General features: G+C 37.6%; 1 protein-coding gene and 1 non-coding gene across 3 annotated transcripts in view; both read right to left on the reverse strand.

Moving 5' to 3' along the window:
- The window catches only part of ADAMTSL1 (ADAMTS like 1), an 869288-nt gene that overhangs the window by 447979 nt on the left and 394146 nt on the right, over nucleotides 1–27163 (reverse strand). The gene's annotated exons all lie outside the window — the stretch shown is intronic.
- On the reverse strand, nucleotides 11098–11203 carry LOC118972428 (U6 spliceosomal RNA). The gene has a single exon (XR_005061406.1). It is a non-coding gene; the product is annotated as a U6 spliceosomal RNA (small nuclear RNA).

Below are 27163 nucleotides of genomic sequence, written 5' to 3' on the forward strand. Positions count from 1 at the left end.
AGAAAGTGCTTTAGAATCATGAAAAATATGTCAGTAAAGACACATTTTTTTGTTTGGATGTGCTTCTTTTAGTGTGACACAAAACCAGAAAAATGTCAGTAAGATGTGGCTTCAATAAAGTTCTATCTCCCCATCCTCAAAAGCAAAACACATTAAGTAAAATCTTAATAGTCATTTCAATCCTACATTCCTCTTTGGCTATCTTGCCAAGATACTTGAAAGATTTCTTTATTCAAAGTTTCTACTTGCTCACTTTCATTATACTTTTGAAAATACAGCTCAAAATAGTTACCATTTATTGAGTGTTTACTATGTGCTACACACCGGAGCTTCATATACAGTATTTCCTTTAGTCCTCAAATAACAGTGTGTGTATTTTAATTCGGTTGAAGACTTATTCCTCAGGCAAAAGGCAGAACCAAAAGCAGGTCCCTTCTCCTTTAATTTTTGGCCTTACACAGATACTGCTGGGCCAACAGATAGGAGTAAACAAAAACAATCTTTATAGCCTCCTCCTATCACTCTTTTATTCAGAAGAGAAAGAAAGGGAGAAAGGTGGTGCTTTCTGCCAGGGAAGGGTCATGCTCGCACCACTCAGGGAGTACAATGCAAACTAAGTGTCATGATGCTGGCAAGGTTACCCCAGCAGCCTTCAGGGTATTAGGGGATATCTTGCTTACCTCATTTCATCAGCACAGGGATGGAATTCTTGGTTAGGGTATCCATGCACATGTAGCTATGTTATGGAATTGGGGGGATGCTGAATTTAAACCTCCAAATTCTCCGTTGGTTCTAGAAGACCCCCTTTTGGCAGTGCTGAGGTGGTTAATAGAAGATTATCATACGGAACAGTGGGAGCCCAAGAATCAGCTTGCAGATTCCTGACCCCTCTGCTGACCCCCCAAAGGCAGAGAGCTAAACCACCCTGTATTCAAGAAACTATTTTGGGAAGAAAAGGAGTGGAGAATATTGGAGTGTTGTCAGCTGAAATACGGTGACTAGAACATGATAAGGTTACGTATAAATTTCCCCATAAACTGTCCCGCAGAATTAAGGACTTATTATCAAGATTAAATAATTTTACAAGGTGATGCAATGTTTTTTTTGTTTTTGTTTTTGCATGTATATACCAGGTTAAATTCCAGACTCCACAGGAAAATGAAAAGTTCTTTGGCCAGTGTTCAGTTTAGAGTAAATTCTCAATACATGGCAGCTGAGACAGTTAATTCAGAGGTCATTTTGTGGCATAATGATTAATGATCATATTTTTTGGTTCTGGGAGGCTCAACAAAGAGTAATTGAATCCTAGAGTTGGATGGGAAGGGGTTCTAGAAATAATCCAATTTAATCCTATAATCTTGGAAATCAAAGTAGCAAGTTCTAGAAGAGAAAGAGTCTCCTGAGGATTCTGTGGCGAGCCTCACCTCCTCTCACTTTAGGAGGGTAGGCTCTTATTTATGATGTGCCTCCCAAGCAAGCACTGTGAATAAGCAAGTGAGATGCTTCCATAGTCTGTGCGACCTTGTCCTATTTTGTTATTTTTCCTATGGTTATGATTTTATTATGATTTGTCCAGTATTTTAATCTGGAATCAGGATGTGGTTGTGTACACAGAAAGCATATAGTTTAGAGAGACCCATGTGTAACCAAACCCTTCCATATTGTATTGTATCTGTAATAGATGGGAGTAAACCCTTCAATTATGAGCCAAACCAAAGGATCTTGATGATAGAGTTTAATAATTATGTGTTTTTATAATGTTGGGGAACACATATTAAATATAGGAAAATGAGACTTGTGAAATTTGGAATTTGGATGTGTGGTAATGGAAAGGGTCTTGGACTAGGGGTCTGAAGATTGCAGTTCAAATCCACTACTAAGAACATGGGCCAGCCTGTATCCCCTCTTTGTCCCTTAGTTTTTTTTTATCAACTACAAAATATAGATGATTCCTGCTCTACTTAGCATAAGGTGATCAGGGCAATCAAAAGAGACACTTTATAGGGTTTTAAGCTGCAAATGCTATTCACACACACAATGTTATTATTCCAAAAGAGTCTGAGCCCTGGCATGCAGTTATCCTTCTGATTATCCATTAGCATCTTTCCCTATTCTCTTTTCTCCTTTTCTAAACCTTGGTGATGACATTTAGTGGTTTTCTTGCTGGCATTACTTAGTCCTGAGAAGTGCCATTTTCAAGTTTACAGTTTATTTAGTTATGCATTCCCTCTTGTTTTAGATGCTGTATAGCAGACAAAATTTATTCTGCTCCTTCCAAACTCCTAGCTTTTGCTTTCTAAATCCGTCACTGGGGAAGTGTGGTTAAAAGATTCTCTACTAGTTTTTCAGTTGCTTTGTTGTGCAGACCTACTCTTGCACTGATTAAAAATTCCCATTGTCTGTAATATATATATATAATTCTGCTCATCTTAGAATTACCTAGAGCCTCATCATCCCCACTGTGGTGCTTGATGGTGAGGCTGTTTAGCGACCTAACATCAGAGCTGAGCTGTGAGCCATTTTTGGGGAGGAACTTAGTTCATTTATGTAACACATCTACCCTCTAAGTTCTGGCTTTCATCCAAACTGAATCTGGCTCCAGAGAGTGATTCTAAACTGGAATAAGATTTGCCTTCTAACACCCTAATGCTCACATTTATTTGTGATTGTGAAGTACATTTTCTAAAATTTACAACAGCATATCAAAAAAGTTGATTAACTTTATAATGTCATGTATTTCACGATTCTAAAACACTGTTTAATATAACTTTACTATCTTTTTGTGCTTAACAATATATGTTGGAAGAACTACATAAACATATCACAATAATAAAATTATCATGCTTTAGTGAACATGTATTTATAAAGCAAATAAAAATACCTAGTAAACCTAAGAGTAACAACTCAGATAATATCAGATTCTAATAAAAAGAAAAACCTCCTTCTTGTGCCTAGTGTGTTTTTAAGGTTTGGCAATATATGCAGTTTGCAATGTGATATAAGTTTCAGATGCACTCCACCCTTATTAAAATACCAACTGTAGGAGAAAGACATTTGGTATATAATCCTAAAGTATTATTCTAATGATGGAATGTATGATAGCTATGCTGAGTTTTATATCAAGAAGTAAACCTAAACCAAGATCTTGAACAAGGTCAGAATGGATAATGCAAATACACATACACAGCTCAAAATACAAAGCATCAGAACAGGAATAAAAACTCAAGAACATTGCAAAGCCAAGGATCTTATTCTACCTGAGAAATGTACTGCTTAATGCAAGAAATTATTTTCTAAATTTTGGAAGGTTGTTGCCCAAATGTAGCCAATAAAATAGAATTAAATGTGAAGGTCAACATGGGATACCTATAAAAAGCATTTACTCTCTTAAGCAATGGTTTCCAATGTAGTATTTTGTACCAACCTGGATACATCTATTAAAAATGACTCTAGCTAAAATATTTCCATCTATGTGCTTCCCTCAACTCACATGTTAACATCATGACTTGACATAATCATTTAAGATTACTTTACCTCAGTTTCTCCACCTTAAAAAAAAACAAGGACAATGTCTTCAGTCTCCATCTACACTCAGTTAGACAATTGAACCTACCTCATGGGCATTGCAGGATTCAATGTGAAAGTGCTGTGTTCTCTTTAAAATAAAGATGCTCTATAACACACCTTTATTTATGTGTGAAACACACACACACACACACACACACACACACACAACCTAAAAAAGGAAATAACTGCTTAGATGCCCAGTGATAATAAAATGAAAGCTATAGCAATTTGTTATTAACCTTATCAATATGAATATGAGCTACTATCATTTACTAAGCCTTAAGCATGTATGAGGCACATGACTTATATAATTTAATACAACTTTATGACATAGATATAATCATTATATCCACTTAACAGATAAGAAAAGTAAGGTTGAGTCAGGCTACTTATCTTACACAAGATCTCATGAATAGTAAGTGGCAGTCTTATTCAAGCTATTATCTGGTGAAAAGAGTATGAACTTTACCTAAAATCTGAACCCTCCTTTAAAAAATACTAAATTTGGCAAAAATCACTTTTCTGTATAAATTACAGTGAATCGGTCAGTTTATAAATTATCCTATAATATTACATAGCTCCAGATCCTCTCATAGTCATATTTAGACATTTTTTTTCCAACTAAAGATAAGCAACTATAGAATAGAATCCTTGTTTTGGGTATAAACAAAGTTAATCAAGAGCAAATGACAAAAAAATACCCATCAGTGTGAGCCATTAGTGAACTGTTTTGTGCTTTTCCTAGAAAAATCTTGGACCAAATAGTACTACCCTAAGGTCTCAATAGTCATTATTTTTTTTATCTTCCTTGAAGTCCACAATTTTACTGTATCTGTCTTATGAGTGTAATTGAAATGACCACAGCATGGATTTATACACTGATCTTTAATTGAATCAAACACACCCATCCAGAATTTCACCTTCCATCCACAGGCTCAACCTCACCACAGAAGACAGCACATGCGCATAAAGAGCACAGACAAACCTTGGAGGCAGCTAATTCTGCACTCTAATCCTGCCTTGACCATCTAAGAGTTGTGGGACATTGGGCAAATCTCTTAAATTTTCTGAGTTTCAATTTCTTCCTGTATAAAATGGTAATAATAAAATCTGCCTCAATAAATTTTGGAAAAAAATGGTTACACTGCCAGATGTGTTGTGCTTATGCAACAAATATGACTTCCATTGTTCTTTCCCCTGTTCATGGACTGCAGGTGTCTATAAGGATGCACTCCAGCACCACAGCAGACAGCCTGGGATCAGCAGGCCCTTCCCATTTTGCTACTATTGAAGCATGGCTGTGACACAGCATTGTGTTGTAGCATGAGCTCATGGGGACAGTCCTGTAGTGTCATAAAAGATTCACTGTTGTCTGGTATCTGTGAGGCAGGAATGCATGTAATACATTTTATGCCTTAACTTCATATCTATGCCTGCTTGCCTGCTCACCCATCCATCCATCCACCCATCCATCCATCCATCCATCCAACAATCCATCCATCAATCCTTCCTTCCTTCCTTCCACCCATCATTGCCTGGATTCCAAACCTGGCTCTAACATTAAATGTGCAACTCTGTATAATTAGTTACACTCTTTGTGCCTCAGTTTTCTCACTCTGTTTAAATTGGGGATAATAAGAGTACCTAATTCATAGGGTTATTTTGAGGATTAGGAGTTAAGTGCTTACTTAAGCACTTTACATAGACAACACTTGGAACAACTTGTAGCTGTTCATCAAATTGTTAGTGTTTAAAAATATTCTTATTAGAGAATAAAAAACAGTCTCAGATACTATAGCTTCCCCAGAGTTTCACAGCTAGTAAATGGCAACCCTAAGGCTTGGACCCAGGTAGGTTTCTTCATGTCAAGTTCCATTTCTTTCCATCCTATAATGGTTTCTCTCTGAAAAAAATTTCATCTTCTAATATTTGAGAGATTCATTTACCCAAATTAATTTAATTCCAATAACTAAATCATTATGGTTCATTATAAATGGAAAAGCTTGAACTTCATGCATTCCTGGGGACCATAGATATGTTTCTTTTAAACCAAACCCTATGTTTATATGTTATAGGCTAATTATTATATCCCAATTTTTTTGGTTGTTGCCCTTGTTTGTTGCCTTTGGACATTGGTAGAAGCCTTTAAATGAGCAGATTACTTTGTTAGGTGAAGAGATATAGATTTTTCTGAGCAGACTCAATAGAGGATTAATGGGAAAAATGTCAAATAGTAAGGGCTGCTTATATGAAGAAAGTTACCATTTTAATACCTGGTGAATCCAGGGAAGGGGAAATGTATTTGCCCACACTTGGATTAGACAATAAAATTGGACTAAATATTGATTTTCTGATATTTTTCCTCTAAAAGGTTGATTTAAGAGACACACCATCAATTTAAAAACAGAGGGGTTTTACAGACAATAGCTGCCATAGGAAAGGGGGGACTGGAGTATGGGTGAAATAGGTGAAGGGGATAAAGAGGTACAAACTTTTAATTATAAAATAAATTAGGGGTCAATAATACTGCAATATCTTTGTATGTTGACAGATGGTAACTACATTTATCATGGTGAACATTCAGTAATACATATAATTGTGCAATCACCATGTTTTAGAAAAACAATGTAATTTTTCATATCAACTATATTTCAATAGAAAGGGATTTTTTAGAGGATAAAATATTATACTGCAATTAAAGTATGTGCTAATTATGCAATGCCTCCAACTTTCTGAAGTTATAATATGAAAAACCTGTGTGTCTTAGAAATGAGGAAATAGTACATGATGATACTTAGAATGTACATATGAATGAGGATTATAGTAAAAGGGACGAATGAGGAGAGAGAACAGAAATGGAATTAACAAAAAAGGAACATGTTGAAATGGGGGAGCATTGTGATAACTTCAGGCATAGATACATAGCTAAACAGCTGATGGAGGTACAATATTTTCCTGCCATGAAAAATTTATTCAAACAAATAGAAAAAAGAAAAGGTACAACCCATATAAAATTTAAACTGCCTTGTTTCTTGCTTGGTTGCCTTCAAAGAAACTTCACTCTGGCATCCAATAAGTAAAAAGTAGATTACATTATTGTTACTATCTCTTGAGAAAAATGCCAAATGGAAATTATACTCAAAATACACAGTAATTTAGAAAACTAAATAAACCCCCTATTTCTCTCTCAAATTCACTTTCCATTTCCACTTCAAGACTCTCAAATTCTTCCTCTAACTCAGCCTAGATAAATCTTGTTCCCTCTTGACACTTACTTCTAATTGCTGTTTGCATATTTTTTGTGAGATTATCATGCATCCAAGGAATGTATACAACGTGCATGTGCGATATGAATGAAGTTTAAAAATGAATACCTCTGTACCTCATCTCAGGCTTAAAGCCCTCTCCAGGACTTTCTATACTTTGACTTGCCTTTATTCCTCAATGTTTTTGATTTATAACCATATTGATAAACATATCTAAAATTCATTAATTTTAGGGGCTCTGATGGAAAGAATTCCATTCAATAAATATACCACACTTATTTAGTCTACTGTTGATGGAAAATTTAGATTGATTCTAGTTTGGAGCTATTAAGAAAATTGCTGCAATTAATATTTTTGTACATATCTCCTGGGGGTATATGTCAGTGCCTAACATTATGAAATATGGGCATGTTATTCTGTATCTGATAATTCCAATATCTGTAGGTTTTAAGGGTCTGTTTACATAGTTTGTTGCTTTTGCTTATTATACTTCATGGAGACATACATGGGTTTAGCGAGCTTAGACTATGAACTCAAAATTCTTTGGAGTCAGAGATTCTTTAAGGTCAGAGATTACACTTTATTCTTTGAGAAAAAATTTGGGCTTGCCTTGACTCCTGGGGCATTATCAGCACAGACCCACTTTAACCTAATTTGTCACTTGAGTTTTATTTGGGGCCTCATACTTGTGCTTGTAAGTAGACATGTTAGAAAGAACTCTTTCCTCATTCTATTCAGAGTCAAGGTAAAAATAAGGAGACTTAAGATGTCCCTGTGAAGTTGTTTTTCCCACTGAAGGTACTACCATCATGGGTTCTCAGATTTGTGATAAAGTGTAGACTCTCATCTCTTGCTCTTCCCTGTATGACCTAAATGTCTCTTGTCCTAAATGTATGACCATCAGGGCTTGGCAGTTGACTCCAGCCCATGCTTTCCTCTCTGGATTCACGTTTTTTTCTCATTTTTAGCTTCTAAAGATTCTTTTCTTTTAATTCCAGCTCAGACATGCTGTAAAAATGTGATTTCAATATTTTAGTATCTTCAAGTGTTCCATCATATCTAGGATGTCTGGACTACTACGTTTTAGAAAGGACGGTGCTTTCACTATTTTCAGTGGTTTTAATTCTACTTCTCCTCTCTCTGTGGTTTCCTGAGGACACCCTGCAATCTCTTTATTTTGTTTTTTAAATATTTCCTTTTCTTCCTTTAATTTGCCTTTCTCATTTGCTCTTGATCCATGCAGCTAGGTATTAGTTGGATGCGTGGCATATAAGAAAGGAAGAGCTGTCAGCTCTGACTTTCTCATTCCTCAAGCATTAATCAGGGGACTTGGTACGTACTGCCTTGCCTATAACACACATTTGCTACAAGTACTGCAACAAGACTTTAAAGATCACTTGTAATAACTGTAGTCATGTAAACATTGTAGCTAAGTTCTGTGTTACGCGGTTTATAAGCATTCCTTACTAAAAACATGAAGCATTATCTATTCCTATTTTACAAATGAATAAGCAAAACCACAAAATCTGAAATAATTTAATTTAAGATCACACAGCTTGGAAGAGGCAAATCAAAAAATGTTAATCTGATTTCTAGGCCTAGGATCTTTCTATGATGCTTCCCAAAGAATTAATTAATTCCCATATATAAATGAAGATATATATATACATACACACACACACATATACATATATGTCATCTTAGATCAGGCAAATAAGAGAGTAGATTGCCTACATAACTGGGTTTATGATCGTTTACTTATGAGAAACCTCAGAAGAATTGCAGTAGCCATTGCCAACAATCTGTGGTGGGATGCCTGAGCAGTGAGATGTGGGAGTGGTGGGAGTCCTTCAGTAACACCTCATCTGGACAGGAAGGGCACTGACTTTCCTCAGTAAGATGGCTGGACCTCCCACTCAACCAAATGCTTTGGGATCTCTGGGTGGGTGAGTCCCATAATCACCTGATTTGTCTCCAATACCATTTTCAGATATTAAGCTGAGTAGAGGAAGTCCCATTATTGACCTATGACCCCCTGTTTAGCGTTAGTCCTTTAGTTCTTAATTAGGAAGACAAGATGTTTGATACCCATGCCAGAGTTTCTTGGAATATGAGTTGAAATGTCAACGTCATGCTTATTTAAGTTATTTTCCTTTGGCTGCTTAGTTGGATTGCTTTACTCATCTTAACAGTTTGTTGGTTTCCATTATTTAAGCTGTAATTACTGATAATGCAATCAACAGGAGTTATTTCAGGTTATGTCCAACTACCAACAAACTCTAGTCTGAGTTTTTGGTTATACTGATGCAGGCCTCATTCAGAGAAGGAAATATCGATTTATCAATAGCATAACTTCCAGGCTGGGTTTATCTCCCCCACTCAGACCCAGCTAATGAATGACATTGGATGGACAGGCACAGCCCAATCTCTGATTATGGATCATGATTATTTGTTCAGGAAGCTAACTATTTAGTCTTAGACATGATGAGTTTGCCAGGAATATGCCAACTCTTTAAGAACTAGAACACAAAGTAAGGAACATTTTGCTGTTAAGCACAGCTCTTTCCAAATAATTAAAACATATCCAATTGAATATATGGAATGTTAGAGGAGTGCACCATGGAAAAAAAGTTAATTGCTAGAATTTTCATTTCCTGAGTTGGCCTCTGTTCAATCAAACAATTATTTTGCATTACTGCAATACTAGAAATATTTGCGATTTCTGGAGATTCATAGTATACTTGTTCCAACTTATTAGGCACCTCATCAAGTTTGTGAATTTTTTCCCAACTACCTTCTAAACTGATTTTGCATTGTTCATTGCATTCCCATGTTAGGTGAATAGGAAATTTTCATACATCTTACTCACCTGTGCCAATTATCAGTGGAAAAGAGTCCATGTGCCCATCAGTGTTGGAATTATCAACATCTTTTGTTTGAAAGAAGACTCTTAGAGTGGGGAATTTCAAATGATAAGCACAGTGGACATCCAGTACCCCCTTATCCCTACATTCTTTGTGCTTGACAATGCTTCTACCTCACCCTCTTCCAGATGCACCACAACCTTTGACCTAAGACAACTGTTTCCTTTAGACATAAGAGGTATTTTATTCTTCCCTTCAGCCCCAAACTGAAGGCCTCTCCTAAGCAGGGATTGGAAAATTGTGCCAAATTGCACATAATTGTGCATGATGAATTTGTAATGCAGGCTAAAACTTGCTGGAAACTCAGCTGAGACCACCAAAATCATTTAGTTGGGTTTGGTTGGAGGCCAACCCTTTATTCGCTAAGCTACAAAGTCTCTGGAGCTTTTATTTGCTCACAAAAATATCTGAATCCAGCACTACAATATTCTTTGCACGAAATCTAAATCAGTTTGATGTTGCTTTTCAGACTTATGTTCCTTGAAGTACTCTAGGGGATTAAAGGTTGGAAAAAAGAAGTGGCTTTGGAATATAACATAAACAATTCTAGATGCTGAGAAATTTAATTTCCCTTATTATTTGCTTCAAGGAGCAACACATTGTTAATTTCTAAGTCATTTAAATGGAAGAAACTACAATACATTCCTCAAAAGCCTGCAGCCTCAAAGATATTAATCAGAGAATAACCTCTAATTTCAAAAGGAATCATGTAAATATTAGATATGATGTTCAGTGAAAAAACTCTTGGTGAAAAATTGAGACTATACCAAGTAAAAAAACATTAAGAGGAACATCAACATTTTAACAGTGGTTATTTTGGGAGTGGAATGATTATAGATGATTTCTCTGTTCTTTTCTCTATTTTCCAATTTTTTATAATGTGACTTTAATATTTTTTATAATAGAAAAATACATTTATTGGAAAAGAACCCTAGAAACTTTAAAATAGTTTTGTTTCTTCTTGTGCCATTCGCATACTGCTGTAAAATACAGACATGTTGACAGTATGAGTCACCTCCATTCAGGGGAAAAACAATACCATCTTGTATTTTATGAAACTCCTTCATTCCAAATGGCTCAAAATGCATTTTTTCCCCCATTGCATAAGTCCATTTATTTATTGATTTTTATTTAGGTATAGTTGATATACAATATTGGTTTCAAGTATACAACATAGTGATTCAATAGTTATCTACATTATTAAATGCTCATCCCAATTAGTGTAGTTATTATCTGTCAACATAGAAAGACATTACAGTATTGACTATATTCTGTATGCTGCATTTTCATCCCCATGACTTATTTCCATTATAATTGAGTTATTACACTTCTTTATCCTTCAAAATATGGAACACTTCAGGAATTTGCCTGTGTGCTTGCACAGGGGCCATGCTAATCTTCTCTGTGTCATTCCAATTTTAGTATGTGTGCTGCTGAAGTGAGCACTCAAAACACATTGAAGAAGCTTCATTTCATGAATCTGATCACTATTTTTCTGAGATGTTTCTTAGCTATTGTTAATTCCTGAGACTTACTCAAATTAAGGTCATTTATTTATTTGTTAGCACAGAAGCAGAATATGGGAAATTAAAAAACAAGGTATTTTCTTGCCCATTTTTCTAAGGGAAAATAAAAAGGTTAAGATTATGCCCAAGACTTGTGAGTCACACAACAAAGGAAAGGGAAACCCATCGCCTGCCACTCAAATCCATGCATTAATCAGTGGGCATTATGTGACTTTTTCATGGTAGATGTTGGATTTTGCAAAGTATATTCATATGGTGCAAACTTTCTCAATAGCAATGTTATTGGCATTTTGGCTGGGAAAGTTGTTTGTTGCATGGGACCCCCACATTGCAGAGTGTTGAGTGTCCCTGTTCCTATACCCTTAATTAGCCAGTAATTAAATCCCCCCAGCCACTGGGATAATCAAAATCTTTCTGCTAATTTTACAGTTGTCTCCCTTTGCTCACAATTAATATAAAGTTTCTCATTTATTTCCCCAAGACATGGAGTAGTTAGTGCTAATACCATTAGTTCTTTCTTACTACAGAAGATCAGAGAGTTAAAGTATCTTGCTCAGGCTCTTGTACCTAGAAAATGGCAGAACCAGACTAGAACTTAGGTTTATGATTCCCTGCAACCTGCTACATAGAAACCATGACTGAACTCGTGAAATCAGCTTCTCAGTCCCTTAACATATTTTGTGTAGCTCCTAGATCATATGTCTTTAATTTACTATTATTTCAACTTTGCTTTAAATTCAACTCAGTTCAGTCTGCAGATAAAGCCATAGAGGGTAATAAGCAGACAGAGAAAGCTGCTTGGGGATGGGGAAGGCAGACTGTCTCTGAGCAAAGCTACACCAGACACATGAGCCATCCATGGACAGGTAGGGCCTCGGACACCACTTTCTGGCTTCCCCTCACTGGGAATACCAGCACTAATAAAGGTTACTGTTTACTGAGCACTAATTATGTGCTAGAAACTCTGCCAGATGCTTTCATCTCTAATCCTCACAATGATTCTGCACTATTTACATTATCACTGTGACTGCTTTAGAGGTGAGGAAACTGAGGCTCAGAGAAGTTAAGTAACTTTTTCAAGGTTACATAAAAGACTTGAGCCCAAGTGTATCTGAATGTCAAAGCAAGGTATGTGTGTTAGCGGGATGGGGGGCAGATAATGATCCTGCTGAGTGGGGACCTCTGGCCAACATTTTAATGAGGAACCTTAGAAAGGTTAAAATAGCATGAATTTTGCTTAAGCCATATCAGACATGATCAAAATGGCTAAAGGCACCGAAAAGGTGGGAAAAGATTTGAAAACACAGTTGTGGTGCACAAGAAGCATAGTGTATAGTCACCTCCCTGATAAAAAGCTATGAACACCAATAAGGACCCTAATTTACATATCTTTCTGGTTTGTAAAATACCATCATTAGTAATCACCTTTTGTGTTAAGCATTGTCCTTTGTCTACTGCTCTCTGTTCTCCTCTATTTAGGATTATCTCTGGGAAAGAAGCACATTGTTTAGCCATAAATGCCCAGTGAATGATTTAATCATGAAACTTTTCATTGAAGATGTGGGAGGCCAAACATTCTTAGGAGAGCATTGGAATCTTGGAGGGGAGGAATGGAAGAGATGGGGAATGAAGGAATCAGAAAGGGCCCAGATGGTGGGAAGTGGATATCTTCACATGCAACACTCTTTTAAAAATTCAGCCAGGACCACGATTATTTTGTATTAGAAAAGTCACTACAGCTTAGGGGCTGCGTGTATGTATGTTTGTCTGTGTGCCATATCATTGTATATAGTTGCTATAAAAATGAAATCGTTGAGTTGAAATTTACTAAGGTTTACTGATTAAGAGCATGACAGTACATCTGTTGTGGCATATACTCCAAAAAGGGGGAAAGGGATCAAACTTTCTGAAGTCACAGACACTTAAAACACCCCCCTTTGACTCTGAATGCCTGCTTCAGACAATTACAATAATCTTTACTACTCAGCATGTGATATTGGAAAGCAAATTCTTAATGGTTCTAATTGAAAACATGCCCACACAAAAACTTTTATACATAAATGTTTATACCAGCATTATTCATAATAGTCAAGACATGGAAACAATTCAAATGTCCATCAAATGACAATGGAAAAATAAACATAGTATATGCACACAATGGAATATTACTCAGGTATAAAAAGAAATGAAGTGTGAGGGCGGAGCCAAGATGGCGGCGTGAGTAGAGCAGTGGAAATCTCCTCCCAAAAACACATAGAGCTATGAAAATATAACAAAGAAAAATCTTCCTAAAATAGAGACCACAGGACACAGGACAACATCCAGACCACATCCACACCTGCAAGAACCCAGCGCCTTGTGAAGGGGGTAAGATACAAGCCCCAGCCCGGCGGGACCCGAGCGCCCCTCCCCCCGGCTCCCGGCGGGTGGAGAGAAACTGGAGCGGTTTTTTTTTTTTTTTTTTGGCGAGCGCTTTTTGGAAGCCTTAGAGGGACGGGCCCCCGTTGCTGGGGAGGCAGGGTGGCGGGACCGGTGAGGAGGTGCCTGGGAACGGCGCCGGAGGACAAAGAATATCCCGCGTTTCTCCCTGCGAGACCTGGGGGCGGGTGCCTGAGACCGGTGCCTGAGGACGGAGGAGGTCGCGCGTTTTTCCCCTTTTTTTTTTTTTTTCTCTTTTTGGTGAGCGCTTTTTGGAAGCCTTGAAGGGACGGGGACCCCAGTGCTAGGGAGGCACGGTGGCGGGACTGGTGAGCGGGTGGCTGGGACCGGCGCCTGAGGACAAAGAATATCCCCCGTTTTTCCCTGCGGGACCGGTGGGCGGGTGCCTGAGACCAGCACTTGAGGACAGAGGAAATCGCGCGTTTTTCCCCTTTTTTTTTTCTCTTTTCTGCGAGTGCTTTTTGGAAGCCTAAAAGGGACAGGGACCCCAGTGCTAGGGAGGCAGGGCGGCGGGACTGGTGAGCGGGTGCCTGGGACCAGCACCTGAGGACAAAGAATATCCCGCATTTTTCCCTGTGGGACCGGTGGGTGGGTGCCTGAGACCAGCACCTGAGGACGGAAGAAATCGCGCGTTTTTCCCCTTTTTTTCTCTCTTTTTGCCAAGTGCTTTTTGGAAGCCTTGAAGGGACAGGGACCCCGGTGCTGGGGAGGCAGGGCGGCGGGACTGGTGAGCGGGTGCCTGGGACCAGTGCCTGAGGACAAAGAATATTGAGCGTTCCTTCCCTGCGGGACCGGTGGGTGGGTGCTTTTTGGAAGCCTTGAAAGGACAGGGACCCTGGTGCTAGGGAGACAGGGCAGCAGGACCAGTGAGCGGGTGCCTGGGACCGGCACCTGAGGACAAAAAAAAAAAAAAAAAAAAAAATCGCTTGTTTTTTCCTTTTTTTTCCCTTTTTTTTTTCTCTTTGTTTCTGTTCCCTCTCTCATTGTTGCTGCTGTTGTTTTGGTTTGGAGAGTGCTTTTTGGAAATCTTAAAGGGGCAGGACAGGTCACTTAGACCAGAAGCAGGGAATCTGGGGATCTCTGGGCACTCTAACCCCCTGGGCAGCAGGGAGCACAGAGGCCCCTTACGGAGATAAATAGTCTCCTGGCTGCTCCCCCTCCAACGGGGCTCCACCATTTTGGAGGAACAGCCCCAGCCAGGCCAAGCCCACAGCAACAGCGGAGATAAACCCCAAAGCAACTGGGCAGGAAGCAGAAGCCCTGTCTGCGCACAGCTGCCCAGCACAAGCCACTAGAGGTCGCTATTCTCCCAGGAAAAGGCTACAAACCAACAAGAAGGGAAGCTCTTCCAGCGGTCACTTGTACCAGCTCTGCAAACTATCTCTATCACCATGAAAAGGCAAAACTACAGGCAGACAAAGATCACAGAGACAACACCTGAGAAGGAGACAGACCTAACTAGTCTTCCTGAAAAAGAATTCAAAATAAAAATCATGAACATGCTGACAGAGATGCAGAAAAAAATGCAAGAGCAATGGGATGAGATGCAGAGAAAAATGCAAGAGCAGTGGGATGAAGTCCGGAAGGAGATCACAGATGTCAGGAAAGAGATCACAGAAGTGAAACAATCCCTGGAAGGATTTATAAGCAGAATGGATAAGATGCAAGAGGCCATTGAAGGAATAGAAGCCAGAGAACAGGAACGTATAGAAGCTGACATAGAGAGAGATAAAAGGATCTCCAGGAATGAAACAACACTAAGAGAAATATGTGACCAATACAAAAGGAAAAACATTCGTATTATAGGGATACCAGAAGAGGAAGAAAGAGGAAAAGGGATAGAAAGTGTCTTTGAAGAAATAATTGCTGAAAACTTCCCCAAACTGGGGGAGGAAATAATCGAACAGACCATGGAATTATACAGAACCCCCAACAGAAAGGATCCAAGGAAGACAACACCAAGACACATAATAATTAAAATGGCAAGGATCAAGGACAAGGAAAGAGTTTTAAAGGCAGCTAGAGAGAAAAAGGTCACCTATAAAGGAAAACCAATCAGGCTAACATCAGACTTCTCAACAGAAACCCTACAGGCCAGAAGAGAATGGCATGATATACTTAATGCAATGAAACAGAAGGGCCTTGAACCAAGGATACTGTATCCAGCACGACTATCATTTAAATATGATGGTGGGATCAAACAATTCCCAGACAAGCAAAAGCTGAGGGAATTTGCTTCCCACAAACCACCTCTACAGGGCATCCTACAGGGACTGCTCTAGATGGGAGCACCCCTAAAAAGAGCACAGAACAAAACACACAACATATGAAGAATGGAGGAGGAGGAATAAGAAGGGAGAGAAGAAAAGACTCTCCAGACAGTGTATATAACAGCTCAATAAGCGAGCTAAGTTAGGCAGTAAGATACTAAAGAAGCTAACCTTGAACCTTTGGTAACCACGAATCTAAAGCCTGCAATGGCAATAAGTACATATCTTTCAATAGTCACCCTAAATGTAAATGGACTTAATGCACCAATCAAAAGACATAGAGTAATAGAATGGATAAAAAAGCAAGACCCATCTATATGCTGCTTACAAGAAACTCACCTTAAACCCAAAGACAAGCATAGACTAAAAGTCAAGGGATGGAAAAACATATTTCAGGCAAACAACAGTGAGAAGAAAGCAGGGGTTGCAGTACTAATATCAGACAAAATAGACTTCAAAACAAAGAAAGTAACAAGAGATAAAGAAGGCCACTACATAATGATAAAGGGCTTAGTCCAACAAGAGGATATAACCATTCTAAATATATATGCACCCAATACAGGAGCACCAGCATATGTGAAGCAAATACTAACAGAACTAAAGAGGGAAATAGACTGCAATGCATTCATTGTAGGAGACTTCAACACACCACTCACCCCAAAGGATAGATCCACCGGGCAGAAAATAAGTAAAGACACACAGGCACTGAACAACACACTAGAACAGATGGACCTAATAGACATCTATAGAACTTTACATCCAAAAGCAACAGGATATACATTCTTCTCAAGTGCACATGGAACATTCTCCAGAATAGACCACATACTAGCTCACAAAAAGAGCCTCAGTAAATTCCACAATATTGAAATTCTACCAACCAATTTTTCAGACCACAAAGGTATGAAAGTAGAAATAAATTCTACAAAGAAAACAAAAAGGCTCACAAACACATGGAGGCTTAACAACATGCTACTAAATAATCAATGGATCAATGAACAAATCAAAATAGAGATCAAGGAATATATAGAAACAAATGACAACAACAACACTAAGCCCCAACTTCTGTGGGATGCAGCGAAAGCAGTCTTAAGAGGAAAGTATATAGCAATCCAGGCACACTTGAAGAAGGAAGAACAATCCCAAATGAATAGTCTAACATCACAACTATTAAAACTGGAAAAAGAAGAACAAATGAGGCCTAAAGTCAGCAGAAGGAGGGACATAATAAAGATCAGAGAAGAAATAAACAAAATTGAGAAGAATAAAACAATAGCAAAAATCAACGAAACCAAGAGCTGGTTCTTTGAGAAAATAAACAAAATAGATAAGCCTCTAGCCCAACTTATTAAGAGAAAAAGAGAGTCAACACAAATCAACATAATCAGAAATGAGAATGGAAAAATCATGACAGACTCCACAGAAATACAAAGAATTATTAAAGACTACTATGAAAACCTATATGCCAACAAGCTGGAAAACCTAGAAGAAATGGACAACTTCCTAGAAAAATACAACCTCCCAAGACTGACCAAGGAAGAAACACAAAAGTTAAACAAACCAATTACAAGCAAAGAAATTGAAACAGTAATCAAAAAACTACCCAAGAACAAAACCCCGGGGCCGGACGGATTTACCTCGGAATTTTATCAGACACACAGAGAAGACATAATACCCATTCTCCTTAAAGTGTTCCACAAAATAGAAGAAGAGGGAATACTCCCAAACTCATTCTATGAAGCCAACATCACCCTAATACCAAAACCAGGAAAAGACCCCACCAAAAAAGAAAATTACAGACCAATATCCCTGATGAATGTAGATGCAAAAATACTCAATAAAATATTAGCAAACAGAATTCAACAGTATATCAAAAGGATCATACACCATGACCAAGTGGGGTTCATCCCAGGGATGCAAGGATGGTACAACATTCGCAAATCCATCAACATCATCCACCACATCAACAAAAAGAAAGACAAAAACCACATGATCATCTCCATAGATGCTGAAAAAGCATTTGACAAAATTCAACATCCATTCATGATAAAAACTCTCAGCAAAATGGGAATAGAGGGCAAGTACCTCAACATAATAAAGGCCATATATGATAAACCCACAGCCAGCATTATACTGAACAGCGAGAAGCTGAAAGCATTTCCACTGAGATCGGGAACCAGACAGGGATGCCCACTCTCCCCACTGTTATTTAACATAGTACTGGAGGTCCTAGCCACGGCAATCAGACAAAACAAAGAAATACAAGGAATCCAGATTGGTAAAGAAGAAGTTAAACTGTCACTATTTGCAGATGATATGATACTGTACATAAAAAACCCTAAAGACTCCACTCCAAAACTACTAGAACTGATATCGGAATACAGCAAAGTTGCAGGATACAAAATCAACACACAGAAATCTGTAGCTTTCCTATACACTAACAACGAATCAATAGAAAGAGAAATCAGGAAAACAATTCCATTCACCATTGCATCAAAAAGAATAAAATACCTAGGAATAAACCTAACCAAGGAAGTGAAAGACTTATACTCTGAAAACTACAAGTCACTCTTAAGAGAAATTAAAGGGGACACTAATAAATGGAAACTCATCCCATGCTCATGGCTAGGAAGAATTAATATCGTCAAAATGGCCATCCTGCCAAAAGCAATATACAAATTTGATGCAATCCCTCTCAAATTACCAGCAACATTCTTCAATGAATTGGAACAAATAATTCAAAAATTCATATGGAAACACCAAAGACCCCGAATAGCCAAAGCAATCCTAAAAAAGAAGAATAAAGTAGGGGGGATCTCACTCCCCAACTTCAAGCTCTACTACAAAGCCATAGTAATCAAGACAATTTGGTACTGGCACAAGAACAGAGCCACAGACAAGTGGAACAGATTAGAGACCCCAGAAATTAACCCAAACATATATGGTCAATTAATATTTGATAAAGGAGCCATGGACATACAATGGCAAAATGACAGTCTCTTCAACAGATGGTGCTGGCAAAACTGGACAGCTACATGTAGGAGAATGAAACTGGACCATTGTCTAACCCCATATACAAAGGTAAACTCAAAATGGATCAAAGACCTGAATGTAAGTCACGAAACCATTAAACTCTTGGAAAAAAACATAGGCAAAAACCTCTTAGATATAAACATGAGTGATCTCTTCTTGAACATATCTCCCCGGGCAAGGAAAACAACAGCAAAAATGAGCAAGTGGGACTACATTAAGCTGAAAAGCTTCTGTACAGTGAAAGACACCATCAATAGAACAAAAAGGAACCCTACAGTATGGGAGAATATATTTGAAAATGACAGATCTGATAAAGGCTTGACGTCCAGAATATATAAAGAGCTCACACGCCTCAACAAACAAAAAACAAATAACCCAATTAAAAAATGGGCAGAGGAACTGAACAGACAGTTCTCCAAAAAAGAAATACAGATGGCCAAGAGACACATGAAAAGATGCTCCACATCGCTAATTATCAGAGAAATGCAAATTAAAACTACAATGAGGTATCACCTCACACCAGTAAGGATAGCTGCCATCCAAAAGACAAACAACAACAAATGTTGGCGAGGCTGTGGAGAAAGGGGAACCCTCCTACACTGCTGGTGGGAATGTAAATTAGTTCAACCATTGTGGAAAGCAGTATGGAGGTGCATCAAAATGCTCAAAACAGACCTACCATTTGACCCAGGAATTCCACTCCTAGGAATTTACCCTAAGAACGCAGCAATCAAGTTTGAGAAAGACAGATGCACTCCTATGTTTATCGCAGCACTATTTACAATAGCCAAGAATTGGAAGCAACCTAAATGTCCATCTGTAGATGAATGGATAAAGAAGATGTGGTACATATACACAATGGAATACTACTCAGCCATAAGAAGTGGAAAAATCCAACCATTTGCAGCAACATGGATGGAGCTGGAGAGTATTATGCTCAGTGAAATAAGCCAAGCGGAGAAAGAGAAATACCAAATGATTTCACTCATCTGAGGAGTATAGGAACAAAGGAAAAACTGAAGGAACAAAACAGCAGCAGAATTACAGAACCCAAAAATGGACTAACAGGTACCAAAGGGAAAGGAACTGGGGAGGATGGGTGGGCAGGGAGGGATAAGGGGGGGGAAGAAGAAGGGGGGTATTAAGATTAGCATGCATGGGGGGGAGGGAGAAAGGGGAGGGTGGGCTGCACAACACAGAGAGGACAAGTAGTGACTCTACCACATTTTGCTAAGCTGATGGACAGTAACCGTAATGTGGTTGTTAGGGGGGACCTGATATAGGGGAGAGCATAGTAAACATAGTATTCTTCAGGTAAGTGTAGATTAAAAATTTAAAAAAAAAAAAAAAGAAAGAAAGAAAGAAAAGGGGGATTACTCCTTAACAGGATAAAACTATTGGTAAATCAAAGATCAACGCATGCTTTAAATATCCTTAATGTTGATCACTTAAAGGGTGTCAGATGATCAGCTATGGAGGTACTCTTTTCTGATAATATTCCTTTCTCTTAATTAAAAAAAAAAAAAAAAAAAGCAGTTACTGTGTGCTGACCTCCAATGAGTTCTGCACAGTGGTATAGAGGGCATGTCAAAGTGTGGGCAAAGGGTCTGTTTGTTTCTACGCAGAAGATCAAGGCCTAGCTTGGATACCCAGAGAATGAACTAAGATACGATATGAGGAGGAGCTTCCGGCATCAGCACTCTCTGGAGGACTCGGGCCGGGGGATGATCATCAAAAAGCCTCCACAGGGATCCGGACGATGCTGCGGTTGTGGCTGCATCCAGCCCACCATCTCCTGGACTCGCCATAAGAAGGAGGAGGGAGATGTCTAGGCTGGCATGTGCATACAGTGAGACAACGAATTTGACTGGATCTGTACTGTTGGAACTCAACCAGGAGTTGGGAGGGGTGCAAGTTGTAGCACCCCAAAATCTCATGACTATAGACTATCTATGGTTAAAGGAACATATGGGATGTGAACAGATCCCAGAAATGGGCTGCTTTAATTTGTCTGATGGTTCAAGTACAGTTGGACAATATCCATCATATCATAGATAAATTTTCACAAATGCCTAGGGTGCCTAAATGGTTTTCTTGGCTTCACTGGAGATGGCTGGCAATTATAGATTTGCTTTGTTTATGTCACCGTATTCCTATTATGTTAATATGTGTGTGCAAATTAGTTAGTAGTTTAAAACCTATACATACTTAAGGTACTATACAAGAAGATATGTCAAAGAAATAATCAATCCTCCCAAGTTTCCTTCATATGCTACATCTATAGCTTTTCTTCTTCCTTCCTAATTACAAACCTTAAATAGAGTTCGTGCCTCATATCGAATTTACCGAGTATCATAATTCCTCCAGGTGGTAAAGATACCTCGAGACAAGTGCTGGGCATAGAAGCCACAGGGCATAAATCTGCAAAGAAGTAAAAAGCTAACCTTTGCAAACAATATGGCTTCTCTCTCACTTACCAACTTTACATTTCCCTGTATGGCCCCGGAGGATGACTGGTTAGCCAGAGACGGGTAAGATTCCTCAAGGGAGGAACAACCTAAGACAGGCACAGTCGCAGGGGGGCCATCAGGTGAGAATTTGGGGATCAACAGAGGTGAGGCTCAGAACCTCACCCCCCCTGCTTTGAGAGAAATCTTCTGCATCCGTGGATGTCTTGCTGCCCTTGTCTAGCCTGGATTAATACTTAGTCCATAGGCACACACCTGATCATCTGATCATCTATATTTGCCTTCTTACAGCACTAAACTGTGTTTTCTACCTTTATCTTGCATCTACCTACCACTTCAGCATTTTATTAAAAATAAAAATAATAATAATAATAGGAGAAATGTGGGATCCACATATAAATCAAGTACAAAAATCAAACGAATATTCATATTTGACCTGATTGTTTATAGTTCATGATGCGTGATCAAAACCGAAAGTTTCTGTGATGACTGCCCTTGTACTGTTCACCATGTAAGAATTTATTCACTATGTAAGAATTCGTTCACCATGTAAGAACTTGTTCTTTATGCTTCAGAAGATTGGAGACTGACGAGAATTAGGCTTGAGATGGATTAATGATTGTACATTGAGCATTGACCCCCCTATACTGAATTTTATTGTTGTTAACAACCATTTGATCAATAAATATGAGAGATGCCCTCTCAAAAAAAAAAAAAAAAAAAAACATACCTTGGTTAAATTAGCTTGTTAAAGATGGTTTTGTAGATTAATTATGGTTTTTTTCCAAAAAAAAAAAAAAATATATATATATATATATATATATATACTATTATAATAGTAATGTTCTTTAGAATTTGTGTTCCATTTGAAAAATGCATTCATTGTGCTGTATTAAAATTTATGGGTTTTGTTTTCTTTTTCCTGAAGTGATGGCAGTGTGTTGGGATGTGGTTTCGTATTTTGAAACTGTCATAAAGGATCATGATGTGATTAAAGGAAGCATAAGCTATCAAAAAAAAAAAAAAAAAAAAAAAAAAAAAAGAAATGAAGTGGTGATACATGTTATAACATGGATGAACCTTGTGATCATTATGCTAAATGAAAAAGACCAGATGTAACCTATTGTATGATTCCATTTATATGAAATCCAGAAGAGGCAAACCCAGAGATACAGAAAGTAGATTAGAGATTGCCAGGGAATTGAGGAGGGGAGAAATTGACAGTGACTGCTTACAGTTACAAGGTTTCTTTTTAGGATGGTGAAAATGTTCTGGCATTAGTTAGTGGTGATGGTTACCCAACACTGTGAATGCACTAGAAAAAATTGAATTTCATACTGTAAAAAATTGCAAGAAAATATTCTTAATAGTCCTAATTATCTCATAGTGGGAACAAAGAACAGAAACACCACTGAAGTTAACTGCCATTTCCTCTATATTCTATACTTCAGTGTGTGGGAAAAGGAGTTTTGGGTTAACTAACATTCATTAAGCTCTTCCTTATGCCAGGCACTACAACATACCTAATGCACATCTTATTTAATTTTCACACCAATCCTAAATGTGCTATTTTTATCCTTCCTGTACAGATGAGGAAACTGATGAACTGATTTGACCAAAGTTTTATGTCTAATAAATGGCAGAGCCAGGATTTGGACTCTTTAGGACTATTTAGTCCAAAGCCTAATGCTTTCATTCACTATTCAATATAGTTTTCTTGGAAAGCAGGATGAGACGGAGCTTTAGACTGAGCAACAATGAAATAAAATGAAACACATTCTCCTTTGGAGTCTAATTCATAGAGAGGGGAGTAGGGTTTGGGAGTGGGGAGCATGTAGAGTCTGTATGATAGTAGCATCATTCCATTAGAATAATAAATTTGTAGATGAAGATTACAAGATTGTAATGACAACTCCTTCATTTCATGTTTTCCTAGGTTATGGAAAAACAAATGAAATACATATTCTACCTTGTAGCTGGCAATACTTAGACTACTGAGCTTCTGGCATTACATTTGACTATGCTTAGGACCAAATACATAGCTAAAGAATACAATTCAGATGAAGAAGGAGGAATTAGATTCATATCCTTAAATATTATCCTTACGGAAACTTGAAATACCTAAAAAAATAAAAATCCAGGAATGTCATGGGAACACTCAAAGCTAATCTCTGGTTACAAAATACTCCAAAGAACTCTAGGAAGCACTTGAGGTATTCTCTGATTAGCAAAACCCTCATCTAGAACTACTTGCCCTCTGGGAGTCCCTGGGCCATGGGAACTCAGTCCTTATCCCTTTTAAATTTTCTGTTGAAGTAAAATGGAATATGTTAATAATGCTTCTATCAAAGGGATTACAAAGTGTTGGACCTCAACATATTTTTAATTAAAGCTCTTAATCAAAACTTTCAGTTCTCTCAACAGAAATCTTCTGAATTAATTGAAATAAAAATACTTTGTTCTGGGCAACCCTACTTATATTTCCAATCAAGAGCCTCCAAAGGAGGTTTCTGATTAAGGCATACATTCCAGGGTCTTGTTAATACAAGATATTTTTCTATTAAAAAGTATTTCTTTAACTTTTTGTAAATTCAGAAAGAAAATGCCCTGGTGTGGCTGACATATATATAAGCTTGGGAGATGGGGTCAATAACAAATTTAAGGTCTCTCAGCCTTGACAATGTTGTTTAATATGTATTCAAAGAGTTCCATGTAAATATTACTAAGATACTGTTTCAAGAAGCACCAGGGCAAGTTGTGTTGGGAGTGCTGGATTTTTAAACTCAGAGTAGATCTCAGCACAGATGTATGCAATGTGAAAAGTATGAGAAAACTTTTATGCTTTTTAGAACATGAATTAATGGGCTACATATATTTCTTTCTCCTTGAGGCCATTTAGTAGCTTGTACTAAACTCTTCATCTACTTAGATCCCCTCTTGCTACCTTATCTCTCTGACAACAGAGTTTATTCCTCACTTACAAATTCTGGTATGTGTCCACTTTATTGATTCATTTTAACACCTTCTGGAAAGTAGTGCAAAATGAAATACAGATTTTTTTTTTAAAAGAAAGCACACATTGAGTAGACAAATGAAATTTTTAGGAAAGAGATAATAGAATTTTTTTATAGGAATCCTTACTTAGCGTAGTTAGGGAAAATAAAAGAAATTAAGCTTAATCTAAACAACCCTTTTAAAGTCTGGTGCTACAATGTGAGCTGACAGTGGAAACTCCAACATTTATTGAACAAGCTCAGGAACACCCTCCCTTTTTGGGAATATTCATAGACTGAAATAAAATGAAGCTTTGGGTACTATACATATTACTTATCAGTATCTTTCCTTACCTACAAAAACATATCAAAATAGCTTTAGAAACATACTCTCATTTTCATTTCAAAAGAGTTTTTATGATTTTAGGAATCTTTATTGCTATGGAATGACAACTGAGATGGATGAAAACACCACCACCAATTTTTAAGCCAGCTTAATGTTTCACCAGCACTTCTAAAATATGCGTATTGAGACATATTATGTCAACTGACTAATCTATTTTAGAATTTTTATAAAAATTAAAAATACATATATACATACATATTTCATATTACCCTTTATACCATAAGAAATTGCTCTTAGAAGTTCAAGGATCTTCAAATAGCTAGGGTTTGGTTCATTTTTATGACACTACCTGAGAAAAGTGGCAAAGTGCTACCATATCACAAACAGAGAAGACACCCAGAGATGGGACAGCAGGATTCGGGGGCCTCCTCAGGGGGGGGTCTTCCAGGCCTGGCCTCTGAACTCAGGGATTTCCAGACCTGGTCTTCTGGGGCTTCTATAGAACCAAGCATGGAGAGTGGGGCAATGTCAAAGTGCTTTGTCTATTTCCCTACCCTAAATATCTATTTATAACCCATATCATATGAGACACACCACACCCACCTTCTATATCTGTGTTGCTTCCTCTTTGCACTAGCAATACTTTTTATCCTATTTCTCTTCAAAAAAGGAGAAAGGAATAATACAATCTTGACTTTACAACATATCAATGATCATGTTCTGTCAGGAGGAATGGATTCTTATTTAAAATAAAAAGAAGTGACCATTCATCATAGCATCAGAGTTTCTAAAGTATCTCTTCTCATGAATATACAAATTTACTTATGGGATATGTGGTTAGCAGCTGTTAAAGAATCTGCCTAATAACTTAACCAAATACATATAAAACAACCAGAGATGCAGATAGAGAAGTATGTGTAGTAACATTTATACTAGTAAAACCTCTATATCTAACAGTATATCTATTGATGATTAAATTACGGTATATCTATACAATGGAATACTATACAACCATTTTAAAAGGTGATGTAAATATGTATTTATAACAGGAACAGATATACATGATGTACTGTGGAAGGAAAAGGATGCAGAATATGATCCTATTTCTGAAAAAAAATCAATATTTATAGTTATATATATGTGTAGGAAAAGGTCTGAAAGGATATACCTTAAACTGTTAACAGTGATTTCTGTTTTTGTAAGGTTATGACTCTTGTAAAGTATTTCTTTTGATTGCATCTTCTAAGTTTTTTCTACAATAGGCATATATTACTTTCACAATCAGAAGAAATAATAAGGATAGTCTCATTTTGGAGGAAAAGATTAAATTTTATATACACACACACACACACACACACACACACACACACACAAGATGGCAACCACTGGGTTATGCCTTATAACCTGTGAGAATAGAAGCTATGACTGTGACTTTCCATTGCCCCCTGGTGGAGAAATATAAGAATTTATGGGCAACCTTCCTAGTTAAATTTAACCCAAGAAATAATTAAATTCCAAGTCAGATAAGTGATAGCTTTATAACTGAGGGCATGCCTTGCTCATCCTAACCGCTCATCCTAACCTAACTTGGTGGATTAGACCAAACAACATCCCCTTATCCTCACTGAACAATTATGCAAGGCCATGAATTTACCTGAAAGTGTGTAAACCTATCAATCCTGTGCACTTGGGGGTAAATTCCTAATAGCAAGCTATATTAGACCCTCGTCTGCTGCAGATTTAATCACTAAAGGAAAGAACACCTGAGTTCAAGTTTAAGATTGACTTTAATTTAAATAAGTTAAGAAAAAGTAAATACTTTAAATCATATCTGAGACATAGTAAGTACTATGTAACTATTATCCATATTACTATGACTACTATTTTTACCTCTGTGATAAAGGAACACTGCAAAAGATATCTATGAGGTAAGAATACAAATGAGTTGAGTTCCTCTATGCCTCCCTGTTCTCCTATATATGCATGCCTGATATTTTGTGTCAAGGATGGCCACATGGAGTGAGATATCATTACATCAGAGGAACCCAGAAAAGTGAACTTACTTTTCTGGGGGTTCCTGATGGACACATGATGCTAATACTCGAGGGTCTGTGCCCACAACTGTATAAGGATATTTTTTAGCTTGCCATATTTTCTTTCTCACTGCATTAAGGCCTATGGTGGTGGGTTGTCATGCCCTGCCAAATATATGTATTTGCTTATATACATATAGAATATATCTGGGAGATATTCATAAGAAATAAGATATCCAACAGAGGTATTGCATCCTTTTAGAGAAGCTAGGTGACGGAGGGATAGAGGTGAATACTTATT

The sequence above is a fragment of the Manis javanica genome, chromosome 2 (genome assembly GCF_040802235.1).
Source record: "Manis javanica isolate MJ-LG chromosome 2, MJ_LKY, whole genome shotgun sequence".
Taxonomy (NCBI): Eukaryota; Metazoa; Chordata; class Mammalia; order Pholidota; family Manidae; genus Manis; species Manis javanica.